The sequence below is a fragment of the Microtus pennsylvanicus genome, chromosome 16 (genome assembly GCF_037038515.1).
Source record: "Microtus pennsylvanicus isolate mMicPen1 chromosome 16, mMicPen1.hap1, whole genome shotgun sequence".
NCBI classification, from domain to species: domain Eukaryota; kingdom Metazoa; phylum Chordata; class Mammalia; order Rodentia; family Cricetidae; genus Microtus; species Microtus pennsylvanicus.
Window position 1 is genome coordinate 49,687,463 of NC_134594.1, and position 24,485 is coordinate 49,711,947.

The window sequence follows — 24,485 nt, forward strand, 5'->3', positions numbered from 1 at the left end:
AATAGCTGGACATGCTGCAAGCCCCTAATCCTGCACACAAGGAGCTGGACATGCTGCAAGCCCCTAATCCTGCACATAAATAGCTGGACATGCTGCAAGCCCCTAATCCTGCACATAAATAGCTGGACATGCTGCAAGCCTCTAATCCTGCACACAAGGAGCTGGACATGCTCTACACCTCTAATCCTGCACACAAGGAGCCGGACATGCTGCAAGCCTCTAATCCTGCACACAAGGAGCCGGACATGCTGCAAGCCTCTAATCCTGCACACAAGGAGCTGGACATGCTGCAAGCCTCTAATCCTGCACACAAGGAGCTGGACATGCTGCATGCCTCTAATCCTGAACACAAGGAGCTGGACATGCTGCAAGCCCCTAATCCTGCACATAAATAGCTGGACATGCTGCAAGCCTCTAATCCTGCACATAAATAGCTGGACATGCTGCAAGCCTCTAATCCTGCACACAAGGAGCTGGACATGCTGCAAGCCCCTAATCCTGAACACAAGGAGCTGGACATGCTGCAAGCCTCTAATCCTGCACATAAATAGCTGGACATGCTGCATGCCTCTAATCCTGCACATAAATAGCTGGACATGCTGCATGCCTCTAATCCTAGCATTTGGGAAGGCAGCGGAGTCCAAGCTCAAGCTTGGCCTGTTCTATACAGCAAGTTCCAGACCGTATAGGACATCAGCAAACACCAGCAAAGATAATTAACATGTAAACTCAAAGAAGGCAAGATGGCGAGCTGTGGGAAGCCACCTACCTGCTTTCCATTCAGGGTACACAGCCTCTTGACCACGCCTGAATCAAGTTTAATGGTTTATTGAGAAGGATCCGCATGGCCTTCCTAGGCTTCCCTCCACTTTGAATCACAGTCACTAACTTGGGGGTTTGATGAAGCCCTTGCTTTCTTTCACTTCGCTTTCGCAGAGGCTATGACCAAAGCTCGGGTTGTACCTCCCTGGATGTTCACAGACCAGTTTGGATTAACATTTTTGGTGTGATCAACATTACAAAATGGTTCATTGGAGGTGCAGAAGTAACTCTCTCCTAAAAAGCAAATAACAATTTTATTAGCACAATATCAGATCTCTGAGCATTGGCCATAGTAAGCCTGGATGCGTTATGTCTAAACAATGGCTTCTGGAAACCTGTAACTCCTAAACTTGTGGTCACAGAAAGGGGGTGCAGTCTAATACCCCTTTCCTTTAACATCCCCCCACCTCCCTTTCTTCCAAAGCACCTAGGTTGGTTTTCAGAAAATTACACATATAATGTGAAAAGCACTAGGCCCAGAAATGAAGAGTGAGACCTGGGTTTTATTTTACCCAAATGTCTCACCTTTGATAAGTCATTGCTCCACACTTTGATTCTCAGGATCGTTAGCTGCAGAATTAAATAAATCAAGTAACTAAATTACAAAGTACTTCATGATTCCAAATGCAAACTAATTTATTCTTCATAAAAGCTCATCCTAGCCAGCCATGGTGATATGGTAGAATCCTGTAATCGTAGCTACTTTGAAGGCTAAAGTGGAAAGATCTGAGTTCAAGGCCAGCTTGAACTCAGCCTGAACTGTTACTACAAAGAGAGAGGGATTGTACTGGGTATTAGGTAGCTCAAGCTTGCAGTCCTAGGAGCAGAGGTTAAGGTAGAAAGATTGGCACCAAGTTTAAGGATACTTTAGGCTATGCAAGGAGTTTAAGGCTCATCTAGGCTCCACAGTGAGACCCTGTCTCAGAAATAAACATAGATAGTTCATTCTGGTTGAAATAATTGAAACGAATATATTCATAAAAATTAAAATCCTTCTAATTTCATTCAAACAGCAATCACTACATCCTTACACGGTGGACTTATCATCTTCAGTTGTAGTATCATCCGTTCAACTACTGAAGCCCTGTGAAGTGAAAGGCTTGGCTCCTCAACGCAGCATACTGCTGGCACTGTTTTCTCTAGAGGAATATAAATTTAAAATAAAACTAAAACTTCAAGTGGAAAACTTTTTCTATATCTTCTTAAATGGGAGCAGATATTAAGCTAAAATGATACAGTCATTTCTCACAAAGCTTAATCAGGCTTTTGTTTAATTAAGAAGGGCACATAGGCTATACTGCTTGCCTATCGTTTATCAATATATAAATTTTTTACATTCCAAAATTTCTATAATTCCTACTGAAAAGATGGTACTTTTCCAAGAAATATATAACTTACTCAATTATTTTGGTACTGACTTTTTGACACGGAAGGTTACATGCTAAGGTTTTCTCTGAGATATAATCACAAAGAACACATTATTTTATATACTTAGTACAAATAGATTCATTCTTGATATAGTAATTATATCAGATGAGTCATAAATGTTTTAACCAAAATAATGAAAAAGAAAGCCTGAGGATAAGCTAATAATGTCAATATTGACTATTATCAAAATGTTCTCCAGGACCTGATTAGTAGAGAACCTCAGAGATGCCCAAAGGCTCCTGCACAAAAAGTTATAAAATTAATAAAGCCATGCAATGCACATGTATTAGTGAGAAAAATATGATGGTGCTACCATTGAATTTTACAGAAAAAGTACAAGTCATATCAAAAAAATTCTTGCCATTTTTATTTTTGATGAAAACTTGATGAATGTTCTGACTCAAAATGTGTAATAGAAGACTATATAAAAATAACCTTAGCAAGAGAAGATAGTTGTTTCTTAAGACAGGGATATATTAAGTCAGTGGTAAAGTCTTCTTAAAGATAAAAAAAACAGATAAAAAGAAAATGCGCAGATTTTCTATGTCCATCTCCTTTGATCAACCAGACCTTGCGCAGCTGACAAACCACCCAGGACACACGCTTTTCAACTCCTGTTTTAATTTCCTTCTCTGCATGGGCTTGGAAGAACAGAAACAAGCAGAAGAGCAAGCCCTTCGTGTGATTGTGCAGTTAGAGGTGGTTAACTCCTTCCTTCCCTGTCTCCCCTTTCCCATCATAATGTTCCTACTAGAAACATGTAGAACAGTTCTATAATTTGGAAAGTTCTGAGTCAAGGTGTCCACAGAATAGAGCTTCACACTTCCATGGTGTGCATGTGCACATACAGTTTCCTGCACACTGAGCTTACAAGCTATTGGTTTCTCATCATTCTCTAGTTAGTAAAGAAGTTATATATATATATATATATTATAAATATTTATATATATAATTATATATATATAATTATATATATATTTATATATATTTATATATATTTATATATAATATATATTATAAATATTATATATATTATAAATATTATATATTTATATATATAATAATTATATATATAATTATATATATAATTATATAATATATATTATAAATATTATATATATATATATATTATAAATTAGGTGATCTTGTTCCTTCAGCACATCCAAGCCTCACCCTGGTCCAGCTGAAACAGTCACTGGTAGACAGGTTATCAAAGCAAATGTAAGGTTTTTACTTTCCCTAGTTGCTTTGAAAACAAACCCTAGTTATCATCTAGGACATAGATGAGTGGTTCCCAACTTTCCTAATGCTGTGGCCCTTTAATATAGTTCCTCATGCTGTGTTGACTCCCAACCATAAAATTATTTTCATTGCTACTTCATAACTGATTTTGCTAGTGTTGAGTCATAAGTAAATTATTTGTGTTTTCCAGTGGTCGTAGACACTTAGACAACCCCTGAAAAAGAGTTGTCCAACTTCCAAAGGAATCACAACCCACTAGTCGAGAAATTCTGACCTAGACACTTCTTCCAACACCTTTGCCTTTCTAAAAATCTGTTCTTCCTGGGGCCCTCAGTTGCTTATGGGATGAGCGTGAGTATCTCCTCCTCCTTTTAAATTAAAAGCTTTGAAGTTTTCCACTATTGAGAGTGATGCTGGCTGTGGGAGAGCTACATATGATTTACAAAGTAGGAAATTCATACACCAGCAGTATTAGACTACTTGTGTAAGTCAATATCGTTCTCACATTTGCTAAAATTTAATTATTTAGGTCACTAACTAATTTATAAATAATCCTGACATTCAAGTCAAAATCTGTGACATGAAATCTGGAGCCCATGGTTTTACTTCTTATGGTAGAAGGAGCAAGCAGACAACCTTATGAGAAAAACAAAACCTGATTAAGCCTGAAACACAGGCTCTTCACTTCTGGAGAAAATGACGGACATATTGATAGACATGCATTCATCACACTTAAACAAGGGAATGCAGAAGAAAACATGGAAAGGCACTTAATACTTAATACTGGTAAATCTTAGGAATTTCAATGCTTTCCTAATTTCAAAATCTAAGGAAAATTTTCCCAAAAAGAATGCAACCGAGGAAAACCACATTCAGTTATATGTGCTCTTAGTGAAACCTAACGTGGGTGAGCTTCTGAGTGCATTGTATACTAAAGTGCTCATTTCCATCAGAAGATGAGTACCCCACATAGCTGCAAGAAAAATACAGAGTGGGAAAAAGTAAGACTGTTTTATTAGTTTACTGTGTAAAATGATTTAATTGGGTTTTCTAACCCAAACTGTGCACTGGCTAAAGTAAAAATTATGGGAATCATCAAGGTAACACAAAATCTCCTGCTCCAGCTGGGGTACTATGTGCACTGTACCTCTGTGTCAGGCCCAAGGAGCTTCCCTGTCACTTCCATCTGCGGTGGACACAAAATAAGGTGGGTGACCTCTATGACCACATTTTCTTTTTTTATATTTATTTATTTATTATGTATACAATGTTATGTCTGTGTGTATGCCTGCAGGCCAGAAGAGGGCACCAGACCTCATTACAGATGGTTGTGAGCCACCATGCGGTTGCCGGGACTCGAACTCAGGACCTTTGGAAGAGCAGGCAGTGCTCTAACCACTGAGCCATCTCTCCAGCCCCCTATGACCACATTTTCCACACATCTGAAAGCTAAGCACAGTTTTCTCTCCTGAAGATACATCCAACTGTTGGGTTTATGATGCTTTCCACCAGGAAAAGTGCAGAGAAGCTACGGTGGACGCAGATATGAAGAAAGGTATGTCTATATACTGAGGTTTCCACATATAGATAGAGAAGTGGGAGCATGATTAATAAAAACTCAGAGACAGGTATTAGGGTTCAACCTGAAGACCAGAAAAGGAAAGCAGTCAGTCACTGGCTCTGACCTTAACCTCAGTCCGAAAATAGTGATTCTGCCTCCAGGAAGTCTCAGAATGAGACTGTGACTGAGAGCTGTCTCCTCCCATTTTATAATCATCTCTAATTCTGGGATTAAGGGTATGCACCACGACTGTTTGGTTTCTATGGTAAACTAGTGTGGCTACTGGGATTAAAGGTGTGTGTCATTGTAACTACTGGGATTAAAGTATGTGTCATTTGCTGCATAGTCAGTAAGACTGGACAGTGTGGCTGTTTTACTTTTCCAAGCTTTATTTTTAAAAATACAAATAAAAAAAAATAAAAAAAAAATAAAAAAAATAAAAAAATAAAAATAAAAATAAAAATACAAATAAAACGACACCACAGAAGTTTGTCTTAAGACCTAAAAAATTAGCTAAATGTGAAAACAGAAATTCTACTAATGAGGAGACCAAAAATAGTTCTCATGCACTAGTGTAAACTAAGAGATCCGTGGCCTGCCCTCAGTTCTCCACACCTGGTCAAGGGTAAGATATCCTTAGAGTTCACAATGGGAATTTTAATTTTGTGTTGGTTTTTATGATAAAATGTATGCATCACCCCATTGTGAAATACATCTAAATAACTACCTCTAAATGAAGCACAGCCACACAAACTCCCGCCAAAAGCTCTAACTCTTTAGGTGCAAGGTATGTAACTTGGACAGGAATTAGTTGGGAAAATAAGATAATACCTAATTTAAAGAGATGCTCACAGCAAGTTATGGGCAGAGAATATTCACTTACTAGGAATAGAAGTCAGTTAGCTATATAGCTGGCTCAGTGCATGGCATTCTGAAGGGCATTGCATCAATTCTGCACACCAACATAGCATTAAGCACTGAAGGGATCCGTGAATAGCAGTTAAGTTAGTACAAACATTGCCTGCAGCTTTATCCTGATAACTTACATGTTCACAGGTCGTGAAGGTTGGCCAGTTCTTTCACAGCCACTGTGCTTGGATAGCATTGCAGTATGGAACCTTTGCATATCATCTTTATATTTATAAATATCTTTAAATTGCAATGCAGTTAGCAATCTCTATCATTTGTATGCTAGATTTTCATGTAGATTGTTTTACCACTATTGGTGGTGGTGCTCTAGAGCAGTGGCTCTCCACCTTCTTAAAGCTGGGACCCTTTAATGTAGTTCCTTACGCTGTGGTGACCCCAAACCATATTTCACTGTGTACGGTTATTTTGTTTGTGTTTTAACAAACAGAGCTTGTCTGAAGATCGTAGTGCAAAGCTAAACCACTAGAACCCAGGGAGTGGGGGCTCACACCTTTAATCCCAGCACTAGGGAGGTAGATAGGACTAGACAGGACTATAAAGAGGGAGGAGTCAAGAGCACTGCAGTCTGAAGGTTTAGTGGAGACAGATACAGTCTGGAGATGCAGTCTGAGGACAGGATTGCCCCTCGGTTTGTGCACTGGTAGAAGTAAAAACTCTCTAGTGGCTGGCACTCTGCTTCTCTGATCTTCAGCATTAACACCCAGTATCTGACTCTCAGTTTTTATTATTAATAAGAATTAGAATTCATGCTACATCATTGCTACTTCATAACTACAATTTTGCTACTGTTAAGGATTGTGAAGAAAATATCTGATATGTGGGATATCTGAGATGTGTCCCCTGTGAAAGGGTCATTCAGCCCCAGGAGGTCATGACCCATGGGCTTTGAACCACAAGCTGTAATCTTGTAAAGCAGCCCTCTACCACTGAGCTACACTCACCTGCCGCACTTATTCTTATTTTCTTTCTTTTTTTTTTTTTTTGGTTTTTCGAGACACGGTTTCTCTGTGGCTTTGGAGCCTATCCTGGAACTAGCTTTGTAGACCAGGCTGGTCTTGAACTCACAGAGACTGCCTCTGCCTCCCGAGTGCTGGAATTAAAGGCGTGCGCCACCACCGCCCGGCTTTCTTTCTTTTTTTTTTTTTTTTTTTTTTTTTTGCCTGTCCTGGAACTTGCTCTGTAGACCAGGTTGGCCTCAAACTCACAGAGATCCACCTGCCTCTGCCTCCCAAGTGCTTGGATTAAAGGCATGCACTACCACTACCAGGCTCCTATTCTTATTTCCAGGGGCAAAATCATTCAGGTTTTGTAATCTCAGGGGATTATGCGGAACAACTTCTACTGTTCCACACAGTAGTACAATGATTACAGTTAACAAAAATTTAGTGAAATGTTTCCAAGTCAATAGCAGAGAGGATTTTGAAAGTTCCTGGCACAAACAAAAAAATATTGGAGGTGATAGACACACCAGTTACCGTGACATGATCATTAACACTGTGTACATGCATTGAGATAGCTCACAATACCCCATGCTATAACTCCTATGTAGCAAATAAAATCAAATATAGCCAAGAGTGGTCATATATATCTCAAACCCAATATTTGGGAGGCAGAAGAAGGTGTATCTTAGTTCCAGGTCAGCCAGAACTACAACAATGAGACTCTTGTCCAAATAAATAAACTGCAACTATAAGGCTAGTGGAAGGGTTTCAAACTGAAAGACGGTTGACGTCTGCAAACAAACTGGGGCAAAATGAGCATAGCATCCCATTAACAGGCTCATCCAAGCAGTGGTTCCCCAGCCTCTGGGGTCCTTCAATTCTCCTCTCCTGCATCCTTAATCTTCCATGGATATAACAGCACAGTTTAGCCCTAAGTTTAGGCAAGCAATCCCGACTGGGACTCAGATTCAGCACTCACACAAGTAACAAAAGTTCAGAAAACAAGTGTCCGTCCAAAAATGAAAGACAGACAGACAGGCCTTCCAAGAATGAGACGACTTGAGAAAAATGGGTCATATCTGAAGGACAGATAAACAATAAGCAGGGCAGGCATGAGATGTAACTCTGATGTCAACGTGCCTGGGCACCTGGAAGAGGAGAAGGGAGTTAGGGGCTGGAGGAAGGAAGAGGAGGAAAAGGGGAAGAAGGGGAAAGAGGAGGAGGAGGAAGACATAGCCTTATGAATCTCCACATGGTCTATTCAGAGTCAAAAAAATAAAGTAGGCAAGGCATGGTGGTGTATGCCTTTAATCGCAGCACTTGGAGGTGGCAGTGGGTGTCAGGCATAATTTTGCTGGAAGATTCTGAAGACCATGACACAAGTATCTCTAGGAGCCAGGCTACTAAGTATTTAAGTGCACTATAAGATTCATTTGTAACTTCCCAGCTACTGACTTTGATCACTAAACTAAGGAGACACATATCCACTGAGCCACTTTTCAGGTTCTTTCACTCACACGGGCTTAATGAACATGCATAGAGCCAGCAATGCATTTTTAAGACTTTCTTCAGGTGAGGCAAAATACTGTTAAGAGATGAAGATGATGAGCAAGGAAATGGGGGAGGAGACTCTTGATGACTGAGAAACAATTTTATCATTATTTCAAAATTAATCTTAAATTTGTAAAAGATATTTTAAGGAAGAAAGAGCTCAATGAACTAAATTTCTCTAAATGTATATTCTGATATGCATATGAAAGTAATGTGGTCCTCTCAATGATGTTTTCTTCATTTTACTGGCACACCTACAGGTTTCTTACTCTCTTCTTTTAGTCTTTAAAACCAAATCTCACTTCAAAGTGTGATGTAGTCCCTTCTACTGCTAAATTATATAGAAGACAATTTTAATTATGTTGTCCTGTAGACAGAGCAAGGGTATCATTTGCTAAAAGTAATGGAGAAACTCGGGCACTTTGAGGACTCCTCAGAATAGCTACCTTACTTCCTTTGGAGGTGAATGGTAAAAGAGAAAGCATCAACTAAGGCCTGTTAAAAATCCGTAACCCTGGCATGCATGCTTCTTAGGTTTCATCAACTGTGACATGGAGAAAATGAATTTAGAATATAAGAATATAAGTGGTCCTTCTGAGTGATGCGTAGTTGTTGTGCCAGGACTACTAATTTCTAATAGGCCTCTGCTGTCGCTTCCCCTGACCCTAGTTATCCTCTTCAGGGAGAAGGCAGGTGAGATTCATCTTGATTCACCCTGCTGTCGACCAAATGTGGAAAATTCTTTAAACACAGCTACTTTTCCATTTTGTCTACACACTGAAATCATCTGAGGAACATCCAAAACTTTAAACGCTCAAGTCACACCCCAACCATGCACATCATAATATCTAAGGGGTGGGTGGGGCCAGTCACCTATACTTTTCAAAGTGTCCAATATGGTCCAAGATGAAGCCAAGATTGATACCTGCTATGCTGGATCGCCCCTCTTGATTTCGAGTGATTTTTGCCGTAAGTGAAATCAGAAAAGCCAACCTGGAGCAAGTCAGAACCACAGCCATGCTCAGAAGGTACAGTGGGATCCCAAACACGGGGACAGCACAAGTGCTGCGCTGAGCTCCACCAAGGGTTACCCCGCGCCTCACTGGAGGACCATCTTTCAAACAGCTTGCCCTTCCAGCAAAAATAAGTCGGCTAATTTTAAAGGTACCATTGTCTGTGACTGGTATTGCTTTACGTACATCCCTGCAAACAAAGCATTTTGTAGGGCAACAGGATAAAGTTTATCAAGAACTGGACTCCACAAGCTCAAATCCATGCTCGACCGCAGACAGAGATGGATGGACTTAAGCAAAGAAATATTTATCTGTGCAAGAACGTATTACTTTGCCTTGGAATTGGAATTCGATAACGATTGGCATTACTGATAAAGCTCATAATGATTTTTAACATGAATAGAAAATTATTCAACCTCATCGTTTGGGCAATGCTGCTTCTCGGTCTCTCATTGAGCACTTGTGTGAGGATATAGGACTTGCTTTTCCTAATCGTATCCTGATTCAGATTCTTCTACCATTGCACACATTTATGATGATGCATTGACAGGATAATATGGAAAATGAGACCCTAAGGGATTCACACAAGGGATTAATCATACCTCTGTTGGTATGCTTATTGCAATCATTCTTATGCCTTTCTATTTCTGATGATGTATCAGTTTGTTTCAAATGCGGAAAATTCATACTTTTACTATTACTATACATATTAATAGTTTCACTATTATTTACTTATTAATAATTAATTATTAATAATTAATTTATTATTAATTATTTACTATTAATATACATATTAATAATTTTACTATTATTTACTTATTAATAATTAATTATTAATTATTAATTTATTATTAATTATTTACTATTAATATGCATATTAATAATTTTACTATGCATATTAATACTCCTTTTACCACAAATAAAAATCAAAAAAAAAGGAAAATAATGAATGCACCAAACTACCTTAGAGTGCAGGCTACTCGTGGTATAAATGAGACAAAGTCGGGAAACGGTTGCATGAGAAAACAAGCAAACTCTGCCTATTTCTCACATGTTCTCTCAGAATCTATACCATGGATAAAGAATTTGTTTTTGAGCGCAGTTGCTCACACTGTACCAGTTAAAAAGGAGTGCTTTGCTTCTGTATACTTTTTGCATTGTATCTTTGTACTTATTTTCACTTTTATTACTGATTAATTGAGGTATTGTTTCTAGGAAGGAGAAGCAAGAGTACACACGTACATGAGTACAGAGGTTTCAGAGTTGAGGTATCACTTTTTAGTATGTATAAAACGGCATAGTAAATAAATCTTATTGTGCAGTTGTTCATACTATGCATCACTGTGTACTGATTTACAAGACAACCATACCAAGGGACCACAATGCAGTAGATGTTGAAAGGTGGTACCAGAACAGGGACCATAAAGAGTAAAAGTTAGGAAGGGATTTAAATTATAAACCAGATAAGTAATCTTCATTACAGGGTAATGGGACAAGCCAAATCCTCTCTGTACCTTGCTAATCCTAAAGCATTCAATAAAAACTCATAGGGTTCACATTTCTCTTTCTGATTTAGAAATGTGTGTGGAAATAATGAAGCCTTAAAATTCTTTGGTATCCAGAAGGCACCTAAGATATAGATACTTGGTAAAGAATTAAAGCTAATGTTGAAAAAGCTCTGAGATAGGGTGAGAAAGTACTTGTCTGTTTCTGGTCTTATATAGGGTTTATGAGCTTTACTATTTTCAAAGAAAAGCAAATGAAAATAACTAGCCACTGTGTCAAGAGAAAGTAGTGCCAGCTGCACAAGTAACGACCATGTATAAAAAATTCAAATATTTGGCTCTTTGTCAATGGGAGTACATGACATGTAACTCCAGCATACAGAGGCTGGGAGGAAAGCTGCTATGCATCAGTTGCCTCCCTGGGCTAAATAACAAAACAACAATAAAACAATTCCATTCAGGATAGCAAGGGCAGACCTAAAAATTTCAAGTCCTTTGCAGTAATAAAAGTACATTTGAGGTACCATTTTTGTTCCAATTTTCTTCTCCATTGTTGTGATTAAACTCTATCCAAAAGCAACTTAGATAATGAGATTTATCTGGTTGATATCCCTAGATCACAGTCCATCCTTGTGGGAGCTTAGGGTGGAAACTCAAGCTAATAAATGAAGACAATACATGGGGAAACATTGCTTCCTACCTTTCTCGTTTGTCTAAGCTAGTTCTCTTCTGCAGGTCCACTTGCTTAGAGATATTGTCAACTCAGTGGAAGAGCCTTCCCACACTTTAAATCAATACAATTTCTCTCAGATGCAGCAATTAGATGTTCTCATCTATGCACACCCTCAACTGATGCTTCTTCAGATAACCCTAGGCAATGTCATGTGGACAGGTGAGGCTAATTAGGAAAAAGGCAATAATATACAAGGAGGTTTTAAAGATCGAAAGTAAATGTATTAATCACATCCAATCACTTAAACAGCCAAAGCCCAAACAGCAACTGGAAAACACAGAAATGTCAGGGAATGGAAAGAGGAAGGCCTCTAAGAACAATAAATAAAAAAAACTAAAACCAACTCTCCACAGAAACTTCTCAAACCAACGAAAACATAAGGAACTTTTAACATGAAATTTTCTAGATACAAAATTGTTGAAGGCCGATCATTTTCCAGAGGAACAATCAGATGATAATAAAACTAACAATATAGATTGCAGCACTCAAAAAATGAGACATAAAGACATAGCCTACAAATATAGACTATAATTTCTTAAACAGAAATGGCAGGATTCTAATCAAAATCAAACTACCAGAAATCAATGACGATAACTCATCCAGTACACCACATTCTTTGGAGAGATTCACTTGAAGCCTTCTGAGGTTTTAATTTTGTAGAAGATATTGTGACTACTAAAAGGATATCATTCAGCCAGGCAATGGTGGCGCACGCCTTTAATCCCTGCACTCGCAGAGGCAGGTGGTTCTCTGTGAGTTTGAGACCAGTCTGGTCTACAGAGCTAGTTCCAGGACAGGCTCCAAAGCCAGAGAAGCCCTGTCTCGAAAAACCAAAAAATAAAAAAGAAAAAGAAAAAAAAATAAAAGGATATCATTCTATTATGATAAAGAATAGGATGTCTGTTAGGGTCACTTAGACAACATTTTGCTTACTATTGTTATGTCCAGGTGGCATGCAATTATTGAGGAGGGGGCAGACCACTAAAATCTATTAAACCAGAAGCAAAGTTGATTCCAGAAAAAAAGGAAAAAACCTCCATGGGGCACACAAAGCTTATCAGTTATATCTGATCACCACCTGAGATTGGATTTCTATATCAGTGGTGATGGGAGATTTACAAACTACCCTATTTATAGCAAGAAGCAAGCATTATGCATGAACAAAAGAATTTTTATAACCTTGAGGTAAAGCTCAGGTACTAATTGCTTTGTTTGTTGTTACCATTTCCAATAACAGGGTTTTTCAGTGAAACTAGGGTTTGCCTATTGTTTCTGTCTGCCACTTCCTGGTGTTCTTTATTGAAGTTCTGTAATCCCTTGATACTGACAGTTTTGCATGTCAAGAAAGGGTATGGGACAATGCACAACAAAAAAGTCATGTACATCCCTTAATTTAAAAGTTAACTCAGCATTTCTAAAAACTGAAAAATGCAGCTGTTCTAGAATTATTATACTTTCATGGCACACAGGTTGTGAGCCTATAATGGCCCCTTGAGCACCATGTTAGAGGTCTTTGACTGAGAAGTGGGTCTTTTGGCTGGTTGTAAATCATGGTTGTCTCATTTGTTATAGGAATGTACCTTAATGGCTTATTAATCTTGGTGAACAAACATTTGCATCTCATGATACTAATATCTAACAGGCATGGTTAGCATACTACTTATCTTTGGGGAATTTGGGATGCACCCCTCCCTTACTTAAATTCTACTGTGTGACTTAATGTCTCCTAAGAACTGGTAAATCCTTATACCATTAATGCTACTATCAATTATGCTCTACTTCAATTTAGCAGTGGAGTGCTACTCTACACAGGAGAAACCGTTTACAAGCTCCACAAAATTAACTACAAATGGATCCTAAACATAAATGTTAAAAGTGAAGAACTTCTGAAGATACTGTGGTCTCCGAGTTTGGAAAATATGGTGATATCTCTCCACATGCGGCAAAATAAGCACTACAGCCACCACCATTTGCAGCTGCCAATGCTCTGCTCAGTGCAGACAGAGCCCAGGCAGTGAAGTTATTCAGAGACTGCCATGGAGAGTTGCAAGGATCACTTAGGACTACTTACTTAGGATAAGGCAGGAACACACTAAACTCTTTGTCCACTGGCTCCCAACCAATCAGGGGAGGACTGTACAGATCAGCCGCACTCCTCAGCAGGTGGACAGTGGCCCCTGACCTGCCAAGCACAGCCACTGCAAACTCCCAGCACTCGGGAGCCAGAGGCAGGCGGATCTGAGTTCGAGTCCAGCCTGGTCTACAAGAGCTACTTCCAGGACAGGATCCAAAACCACAGGGAAACCTTGTCTCAAAAAACCAAAAATAAAAATAAAAATAAAAATAAAAACCGTGGGAAGAGCAGCCATGTGCATGAAGCCCAGCCACTTCTCCCCCCTGGGGACATTGGCCCCTTACTCACCTTGGCCCATCTGTGGAGAGCAACCCCTCATTCACCATGGTACAGCTGACAAACTCTCTCCCCACAAGGGAACCCAAGACACAGTGCACAAGAGAGACTGTGATTTCTTCAGGAAGCGATAAACCGGGAGTCCTTGCTCCCTGAAGAACCCATCCATTTGACTGGTGGAGGCTCTGATTGGTTAGTGAGGTCTGAGTGTCAGAATCAGGTGAGCAGAAGGTCCCAGCAATGGCTGCTAATCAGACCTATCCCAGATTGACTGTAGAACTAAGTCAAATTCAACAGCAAGTCTCTTGCTAATGTAAATCAATGGGTTGGGTTTTAAAAGGAAGTATACAAATTCAGAAAGGGGCTAATCAGACAATGTTGCACAAGAGAAACATTGGGTAAACCAAGAACATTTTAAACAAAGTCCACAGTGGTGTTGGAACTGATAACCATAGTTTTCACCCTTCTGTGAAAAGTCTTGGGTTCTGAGGACCCAGACCAGCAATGGAAGAGGTTGCTCAGCTTCCATGTAAAATGTTAGTCACTGAGTGCTGTAATCTAACACATGGAGTTGCATTCAATTGTCTGTTTCTCAAACATCTCAGCTGACTTAACTTTATCAATCAGGATTGTACATATCTGCATAGATCTGCTCATTGGAAACTGAATACTCAGTCGTTCAAGCTCCCCTCCCTAAATTGCACACCCACGGATTCTGTCTGTCTTCACTCACATGGAAGGAATTAATACATGCAGGGAAATTATAGAGAAAGTCACTCATCATGCCCCATCAGTCAGTCCTTCTTTAAAATGGAGACCCCTGCAGCTCACTGCCTTCAAGTTCAGACTGTGACCTGGCTATTATCTCTTCTCAGAGCAGTGTTCCTCCTCTTCTGGTCTGAATGGAGAAGCCAGGCTCCATAAACAAATCCTTTCTCTGTTCTGCAATGGACAGTCCACTATGTACTCAAACTGGCAATTTCAGAATGTTGTGGTGCTGCAGACATGCAATCCAAGGTTTAGAGTGTTTAGGCAAGAAGACAAGAAGGGCAATGCCTTGTGGGGCTACAGACAGGGTTCAAATAGACTTCAATCAACATAGGAGACCTTGACTCAAAATTTCTTTTCATAAAGACTAGAAATGCCAATGTTCTAGAATTAATATACCTTTATGGCACAACAGGACTTAATGGGGTTGTGACACTGGCATGGTCTCTTGAGCAGCATTAAAAGGATGGTTTTTTAATGGAGGAATGGGTGTTTCTGCTGTTTGTAACACAGGGCTGTCGCCTTTGTTTTGGGAATGCAGCTGGTTAATCCTAGGGAACAAACATTTATATCTTATACTAATCTCTAACATGTGCAGTTACCATACCATTAACCTTTGGAGGATTTGGGATGCAACTCTCCCTTATATAAATTCTACTTTGTGACGTAATATTTTCTAAGAATTTATACCATCAATCCTAGTCTTATCACAGTAACAGTGGAGTGCTACTCTATAAAGGAACTACTGTTTACAAGCTCCACAGAATTAACTACAGATGGATAGTAAACCTAAATGTTAAATGTTCAAAGTACAAAACTTCTGGAAGATACTAGAGGGACCAGGGCTCTCCGACCTTGGCAAATCTGTGTTACACGGGGCTGATTTCATAAAGGATATTTCAAAGCACAGTCCCGCTCCCTGTGCTCTGCACAGATGCAGTCAGGAGAGTGCCAGTCGGCCCAAGAGATACAAAGAACATGCAGGACCACTCAGATCATGCTGGAGCACACTGGCTGATGCAGGACCAGGCAAGAATATAAAGAAATCTGCATCTGATCACTAACTACCACATAGCCAGGGGAAGATGAACCACACTGGCTCTTGTAGCTCAGCACCAGAGAATTTATACATAAAAATCGTAAGATTATTCAGGAATTCCATGGGTACGATTCAGATAAAACTCTGACAATTACTGCCCTAAGCTTCACTGAGCTCAAGAGTATATTGCTGAGCTTCAAGACCTGACAGCCAGCCATCCAGAACTGTAAAATGTGTCATTGCACAATTTAGCCACATGGTGGCAGCACGCGTCTACTATACTGTCGCCCGGCAAGAGACTCAAAGAAGTAGGAGTCTGAGAAGACTAAAAGAAATAGTGACTAGGCAAAAATGCTACATTCAGGGAACAAACACTATAGAAGTCCATAGGACAATGAGAGGAACTGCATCCCAGGAAGCCTGTAGCCAGGTGATAAGGCTAAAAGAGAGACTGTTCACTCAGGCCTTATCACCACCTAAGACTCTCTCCACTGAAAGTCTAAGCTATGATGAAGAGAGCCTGGACCTTACAGCCCTCTCCTACTTATCACTTTTTCCTGTTTCTGGTCTGCCTGGTCCCACAGAAAACAAGAAATGCTTCTGTTTGGTTTTAATTTTCTGATCACCCAGATGTTTTAAATGAGCAAAGCATTCTGAACTCTTAAGTCATCAGCTTCAGTCAAACATTTCTTCTCAGGTAATCCACATTTTAACAAAAGAAGCTAGGAGCAGGCATCCTGGCTTTTGTTAAGGGCAGAGGCAGCTTTTCTGCATTGCTACATGATCAGCTCGGACCGGGCTAATGGCTTTTGTGCCATTTCAAGTCCTTTGCAGTAATAAAAGTACATTTGAGGTACCATTTTTGTTCCAATTTTCTTCTCCATTGTTGTGATTAAACTCTATCCAAAAGCATCTTAGATAATGAGATTTATCTGGTTGATATCCCTAGATCACAGTCCATCCTTGTGGGAGCTTAGGGTGGAAACTCAAGCTAATAAATGAAGACAATACATGGGGAAACATTGCTTCCTACCTTTCTCGTTTGTCTAAGCTAGTTCTCTTCTGCAGGTCCACTTGCTTAGAGATATTGTCAACTCAGTGGAAGAGCCTTCCCACACTTTAAATCAATACAATTTCTCTCAGATGCAGCAATTAGATGTTCTCATCTATGCACACCCTCAACTGATGCTTCTTCAGATAACCCTAGGCAATGTCATGTGGACAGGTGAGGCTAATTAGGAAAAAGGCAATAATATACAAGGAGGTTTTAAAGATCCAAAGTAAATGTATTAATCACATCCAATCACTTAAACAGCCAAAGCCCAAACAGCAACTGGAAAACACAGAAATGTCAGGGAATGGAAAGAGGAAGGCCTCTAAGAACAATAAATAAAAAAAACTAAAACCAACTCTCCACAGAAACTTCTCAAACCAACGAAAACATAAGGAACTTTTAACATGAAATTTTCTAGATACAAAATTGTTGAAGGCCGATCATTTTCCAGAGGAACAATCAGATGATAATAAAACTAACAATATAGATTGCAGCACTCAAAAAATGAGACATAAAGACATAGCCTACAAATATAGACTATAATTTTATAAACAGAAATGGCAGGATTCTAATCAAAATCAAACTACCAGAAATCAATGACGATAACTCATCCAGTACACCACATTCTTTGGAGAGATTCACTTGAAGCCTTCTGAGGTTTTAATTTTGTAGAAGATATTGTGACTACTAAAAGGATATCATTCAGCCAGGCAATGGTGGCGCACGCCTTTAATCCCTGCACTCGCAGAGGCAGGTGGTTCTCTGTGAGTTTGAGACCAGTCTGGTCTACAGAGCTAGTTCCAGGACAGGCTCCAAAGCCAGAGAAGCCCTGTCTCGAAAAACCAAAAAATAAAAAAGAAAAAGAAAAAAAAATAAAAGGATATCATTCTATTATGATAAAGAATAGGATGTCTGTTAGGGTCACTTAGACAACATTTTGCTTACTATTGTTATGTCCAGGTGGCATGCAATTATTGAGGAGGGGGCAGACCACTAAAATCTATTAAACCAGAAGCAAAGTTGATTCCAGAAAAAAAGGAAAAAACCTCCATGGGGCACACAAAGCTTATCAGTTATATCTGATCACCACCTGAGATTGGATTTCTATATCAGTGGTGATGGGAGATTTACAAACTACCCTATTTATAGCAAGAAGCAAGCATTATGCATGAACAAAAGAATTTTTATAACCTTGAGGTAAAGCTCAGGTACTAATTGCTTTGTTTGTTGTTACCATTTCCAATAACAGGGTTTTTCAGTGAAACTAGGGTTTGCCTATTGTTTCTGTCTGCCACTTCCTGGTGTTCTTTATTGAAGTTCTGTAATCCCTTGATACTGACAGTTTTGCATGTCAAGAAAGGGTATGGGACAATGCACAACAAAAAAGTCATGTACATCCCTTAATTTAAAAGTTAACTCAGCATTTCTAAAAACTGAAAAATGCAGCTGTTCTAGAATTATTATACTTTCATGGCACACAGGTTGTGAGCCTATAATGGCCCCTTGAGCACCATGTTAGAGGTCTTTGACTGAGAAGTGGGTCTTTTGGCTGGTTGTAAATCATGGTTGTCTCATTTGTTATAGGAATGTACCTTAATGGCTTATTAATCTTGGTGAACAAACATTTGCATCTCATGATACTAATATCTAACAGGCATGGTTAGCATACTACTTATCTTTGGGGAATTTGGGATGCACCCCTCCCTTACTTAAATTCTACTGTGTGACTTAATGTCTCCTAAGAACTGGTAAATCCTTATACCATTAATGCTACTATCAATTATGCTCTACTTCAATTTAGCAGTGGAGTGCTACTCTACACAGGAGAAACCGTTTACAAGCTCCACAAAATTAACTACAAATGGATCCTAAACATAAATGTTAAAAGTGAAGAACTTCTGAAGATACTGTGGTCTCCGAGTTTGGAAAATATGGTGATATCTCTCCACATGCGGCAAAATAAGCACTACAGCCACCACCATTTGCAGCTGCCAATGCTCTGCTCAGTGCAGACAGAGCCCAGGCAGTGAAGTTATTCAGAGACTGCCATGGAGAGTTGCAAGGATCACTTAGGACTACTTACTTAGGATAAGGCAGGAACACACTAAACTCTTTGTCCACTGGCTCCCAACCAATCAGGGGAGGACTGTACAGATCAGCCGCACTCCTCAGCAGGTGGACAGTGGCCCCTGACCTGCCAAGCACAGCCACTGCAAACTCCCAGCACTCGGGAGCCAGAGGCAGGCGGATCTGAGTTCGAGTCCAGCCTGGTCTACAAGAGCTACTTCCAGGACAGGATCCAAAACCACAGGGAAACCTTGTCTCAAAAAACCAAAAATAAAAATAAAAATAAAAATAAAAACCGTGGGAAGAGCAGCCATGTGCATGAAGCCCAGCCACTTCTCCCCCCTGGGGACATTGGCCCCTTACTCACCTTGGCCCATCTGTGGAGAGCAACCCCTCATTCACCATGGTACAGCTGACAAACTCTCTCCCCACAAGGGAACCCAAGACACAGTGCACAAGAGAGACTGTGATTTCTTCAGGAAGCGATAAACCGGGAGTCCTTGCTCCCTGAAGAACCCATCCATTTGACTGGTGGAGGCTCTGATTGGTTAGTGAGGTCTGAGTGTCAGAATCAGGTGAGCAGAAGGTCCCAGCAATGGCTGCTAATCAGACCTATCCCAGATTGACTGTAGAACTAAGTCAAATTCAACAGCAAGTCTCTTGCTAATGTAAATCAATGGGTTGGGTTTTAAAAGGAAGTATACAAATTCAGAAAGGGGCTAATCAGACAATGTTGCACAAGAGAAACATTGGGTAAACCAAGAACATTTTAAACAAAGTCCACAGTGGTGTTGGAACTGATAACCATAGTTTTCACCCTTCTGTGAAAAGTCTTGGGTTCTGAGGACCCAGACCAGCAATGGAAGAGGTTGCTCAGCTTCCATGTAAAATGTTAGTCACTGAGTGCTGTAATCTAACACATGGAGTTGCATTCAATTGTCTGTTTCTCAAACATCTCAGCTGACTTAACTTTATCAATCAGGATTGTACATATCTGCATAGATCTGCTCATTGGAAACTGAATACTCAGTCGTTCAAGCTCCCCTCCCTAAATTGCACACCCACGGATTCTGTCTGTCTTCACTCACATGGAAGGAATTAATACATGCAGGGAAATTATAGAGAAAGTCACTCATCATGCCCCATCAGTCAGTCCTTCTTTAAAATGGAGACCCCTGCAGCTCACTGCCTTCAAGTTCAGACTGTGACCTGGCTATTATCTCTTCTCAGAGCAGTGTTCCTCCTCTTCTGGTCTGAATGGAGAAGCCAGGCTCCATAAACAAATCCTTTCTCTGTTCTGCAATGGACAGTCCACTATGTACTCAAACTGGCAATTTCAGAATGTTGTGGTGCTGCAGACATGCAATCCAAGGTTTAGAGTGTTTAGGCAAGAAGACAAGAAGGGCAATGCCTTGTGGGGCTACAGACAGGGTTCAAATAGACTTCAATCAACATAGGAGACCTTGACTCAAAATTTCTTTTCATAAAGACTAGAAATGCCAATGTTCTAGAATTAATATACCTTTATGGCACAACAGGACTTAATGGGGTTGTGACACTGGCATGGTCTCTTGAGCAGCATTAAAAGGATGGTTTTTTAATGGAGGAATGGGTGTTTCTGCTGTTTGTAACACAGGGCTGTCGCCTTTGTTTTGGGAATGCAGCTGGTTAATCCTAGGGAACAAACATTTATATCTTATACTAATCTCTAACATGTGCAGTTACCATACCATTAACCTTTGGAGGATTTGGGATGCAACTCTCCCTTATATAAATTCTACTTTGTGACGTAATATTTTCTAAGAATTTATACCATCAATCCTAGTCTTATCACAGTAACAGTGGAGTGCTACTCTATAAAGGAACTACTGTTTACAAGCTCCACAGAATTAACTACAGATGGATAGTAAACCTAAATGTTAAATGTTCAAAGTACAAAACTTCTGGAAGATACTAGAGGGACCAGGGCTCTCCGACCTTGGCAAATCTGTGTTACACGGGGCTGATTTCATAAAGGATATTTCAAAGCACAGTCCCGCTCCCTGTGCTCTGCACAGATGCAGTCAGGAGAGTGCCAGTCGGCCCAAGAGATACAAAGAACATGCAGGACCACTCAGATCATGCTGGAGCACACTGGCTGATGCAGGACCAGGCAAGAATATAAAGAAATCTGCATCTGATCACTAACTACCACATAGCCAGGGGAAGATGAACCACACTGGCTCTTGTAGCTCAGCACCAGAGAATTTATACATAAAAATCGTAAGATTATTCAGGAATTCCATGGGTACGATTCAGATAAAACTCTGACAATTACTGCCCTAAGCTTCACTGAGCTCAAGAGTATATTGCTGAGCTTCAAGACCTGACAGCCAGCCATCCAGAACTGTAAAATGTGTCATTGCACAATTTAGCCACATGGTGGCAGCACGCGTCTACTATACTGTCGCCCGGCAAGAGACTCAAAGAAGTAGGAGTCTGAGAAGACTAAAAGAAATAGTGACTAGGCAAAAATGCTACATTCAGGGAACAAACACTATAGAAGTCCATAGGACAATGAGAGGAACTGCATCCCAGGAAGCCTGTAGCCAGGTGATAAGGCTAAAAGAGAGACTGTTCACTCAGGCCTTATCACCACCTAAGACTCTCTCCACTGAAAGTCTAAGCTATGATGAAGAGAGCCTGGACCTTACAGCCCTCTCCTACTTATCACTTTTTCCTGTTTCTGGTCTGCCTGGTCCCACAGAAAACAAGAAATGCTTCTGTTTGGTTTTAATTTTCTGATCACCCAGATGTTTTAAATGAGCAAAGCATTCTGAACTCTTAAGTCATCAGCTTCAGTCAAACATTTCTTCTCAGGTAATCCACATTTTAACAAAAGAAGCTAGGAGCAGGCATCCTGGCTTTTGTTAAGGGCAGAGGCAGCTTTTCTGCATTGCTACATGATCAGCTCGGACCGGGCTAATGGCTTTTGTGCCATTTCAAGTCCTTTGCAGTAATAAAAGTACATTTGAGGTACCATTTTTGTTCCAATTTTCTTCTCCATTGTTGTGATTAAACTCTATCCAAAAGCATCTTAGATAATGAGATTTATCTGGTTGATATCCCTAGATCACAGTCCATCCTTGTGGGAGCTTAGGGTGGAAACTCAAGCTAATAAATGAAGACAATACATGGGGAAACATTGCTTCCTACCTTTCTCGTTTGTCTAAGCTAGTTCTCTTCTGCAGGTCCACTTGCTTAGAGATATTGTCAACTCAGTGGAAGAGCCTTCCCACACTTTAAATCAATACAATTTCTCTCAGATGCAGCAATTAGATGTTCTCATCTATGCACACCCTCAACTGATGCTTCTTCAGATAACCCTAGGCAATGTCATGTGGACAGGTGAGGCTAATTAGGAAAAAGGCAATAATATACAAGGAGGTTTTAAAGATCCAAAGTAAATGTATTAATCACATCCAATCACTTAAACAGCCAAAGCCCAAACAGCAACTGGAAAACACAGAAATGTCAGGGAATGGAAAGAGGAAGGCCTCTAAGAACAATAAATAAAAAAAACTAAAACCAACTCTCCACAGAAACTTCTCAAACCAACGAAAACATAAGGAACTTTTAACATGAAATTTTCTAGATACAAAATTGTTGAAGGCCGATCATTTTCCAGAGGAACAATCAGATGATAATAAAACTAACAATATAGATTGCAGCACTCAAAAAATGAGACATAAAGACATAGCCTACAAATATAGACTATAATTTTATAAACAGAAATGGCAGGATTCTAATCAAAATCAAACTACCAGAAATCAATGACGATAACTCATCCAGTACACCACATTCTTTGGAGAGATTCACTTGAAGCCTTCTGAGGTTTTAATTTTGTAGAAGATATTGTGACTACTAAAAGGATATCATTCAGCCAGGCAATGGTGGCGCACGCCTTTAATCCCTGCACTCGCAGAGGCAGGTGGTTCTCTGTGAGTTTGAGACCAGTCTGGTCTACAGAGCTAGTTCCAGGACAGGCTCCAAAGCCAGAGAAGCCCTGTCTCGAAAAACCAAAAAATAAAAAAGAAAAAGAAAAAAAAATAAAAGGATATCATTCTATTATGATAAAGAATAGGATGTCTGTTAGGGTCACTTAGACAACATTTTGCTTACTATTGTTATGTCCAGGTGGCATGCAATTATTGAGGAGGGGGCAGACCACTAAAATCTATTAAACCAGAAGCAAAGTTGATTCCAGAAAAAAAGGAAAAAACCTCCATGGGGCACACAAAGCTTATCAGTTATATCTGATCACCACCTGAGATTGGATTTCTATATCAGTGGTGATGGGAGATTTACAAACTACCCTATTTATAGCAAGAAGCAAGCATTATGCATGAACAAAAGAATTTTTATAACCTTGAGGTAAAGCTCAGGTACTAATTGCTTTGTTTGTTGTTACCATTTCCAATAACAGGGTTTTTCAGTGAAACTAGGGTTTGCCTATTGTTTCTGTCTGCCACTTCCTGGTGTTCTTTATTGAAGTTCTGTAATCCCTTGATACTGACAGTTTTGCATGTCAAGAAAGGGTATGGGACAATGCACAACAAAAAAGTCATGTACATCCCTTAATTTAAAAGTTAACTCAGCATTTCTAAAAACTGAAAAATGCAGCTGTTCTAGAATTATTATACTTTCATGGCACACAGGTTGTGAGCCTATAATGGCCCCTTGAGCACCATGTTAGAGGTCTTTGACTGAGAAGTGGGTCTTTTGGCTGGTTGTAAATCATGGTTGTCTCATTTGTTATAGGAATGTACCTTAATGGCTTATTAATCTTGGTGAACAAACATTTGCATCTCATGATACTAATATCTAACAGGCATGGTTAGCATACTACTTATCTTTGGGGAATTTGGGATGCACCCCTCCCTTACTTAAATTCTACTGTGTGACTTAATGTCTCCTAAGAACTGGTAAATCCTTATACCATTAATGCTACTATCAATTATGCTCTACTTCAATTTAGCAGTGGAGTGCTACTCTACACAGGAGAAACCGTTTACAAGCTCCACAAAATTAACTACAAATGGATCCTAAACATAAATGTTAAAAGTGAAGAACTTCTGAAGATACTGTGGTCTCCGAGTTTGGAAAATATGGTGATATCTCTCCACATGCGGCAAAATAAGCACTACAGCCACCACCATTTGCAGCTGCCAATGCTCTGCTCAGTGCAGACAGAGCCCAGGCAGTGAAGTTATTCAGAGACTGCCATGGAGAGTTGCAAGGATCACTTAGGACTACTTACTTAGGATAAGGCAGGAACACACTAAACTCTTTGTCCACTGGCTCCCAACCAATCAGGGGAGGACTGTACAGATCAGCCGCACTCCTCAGCAGGTGGACAGTGGCCCCTGACCTGCCAAGCAC

General features: G+C 39.9%; 1 long non-coding RNA gene across 7 annotated transcripts in view; it reads right to left on the reverse strand.

The window, feature by feature from the left end:
- LOC142836403 (uncharacterized) overlaps positions 1-24,485 on the reverse strand; it is a 151,128-nt gene that overhangs the window by 19,217 nt on the left and 107,426 nt on the right. For 5 of the 7 annotated variants that reach the window (XR_012908073.1, XR_012908079.1, XR_012908076.1 and 2 more), the window contains one exon: positions 770-1,056. This is a non-coding gene — a long non-coding RNA (uncharacterized LOC142836403). Of the gene's footprint in view, positions 1-769; positions 1,057-1,347; positions 1,393-24,485 lie in introns of all 7 variants that reach the window. The other 2 variants (XR_012908078.1, XR_012908075.1) reach the window with 1 other exon arrangement.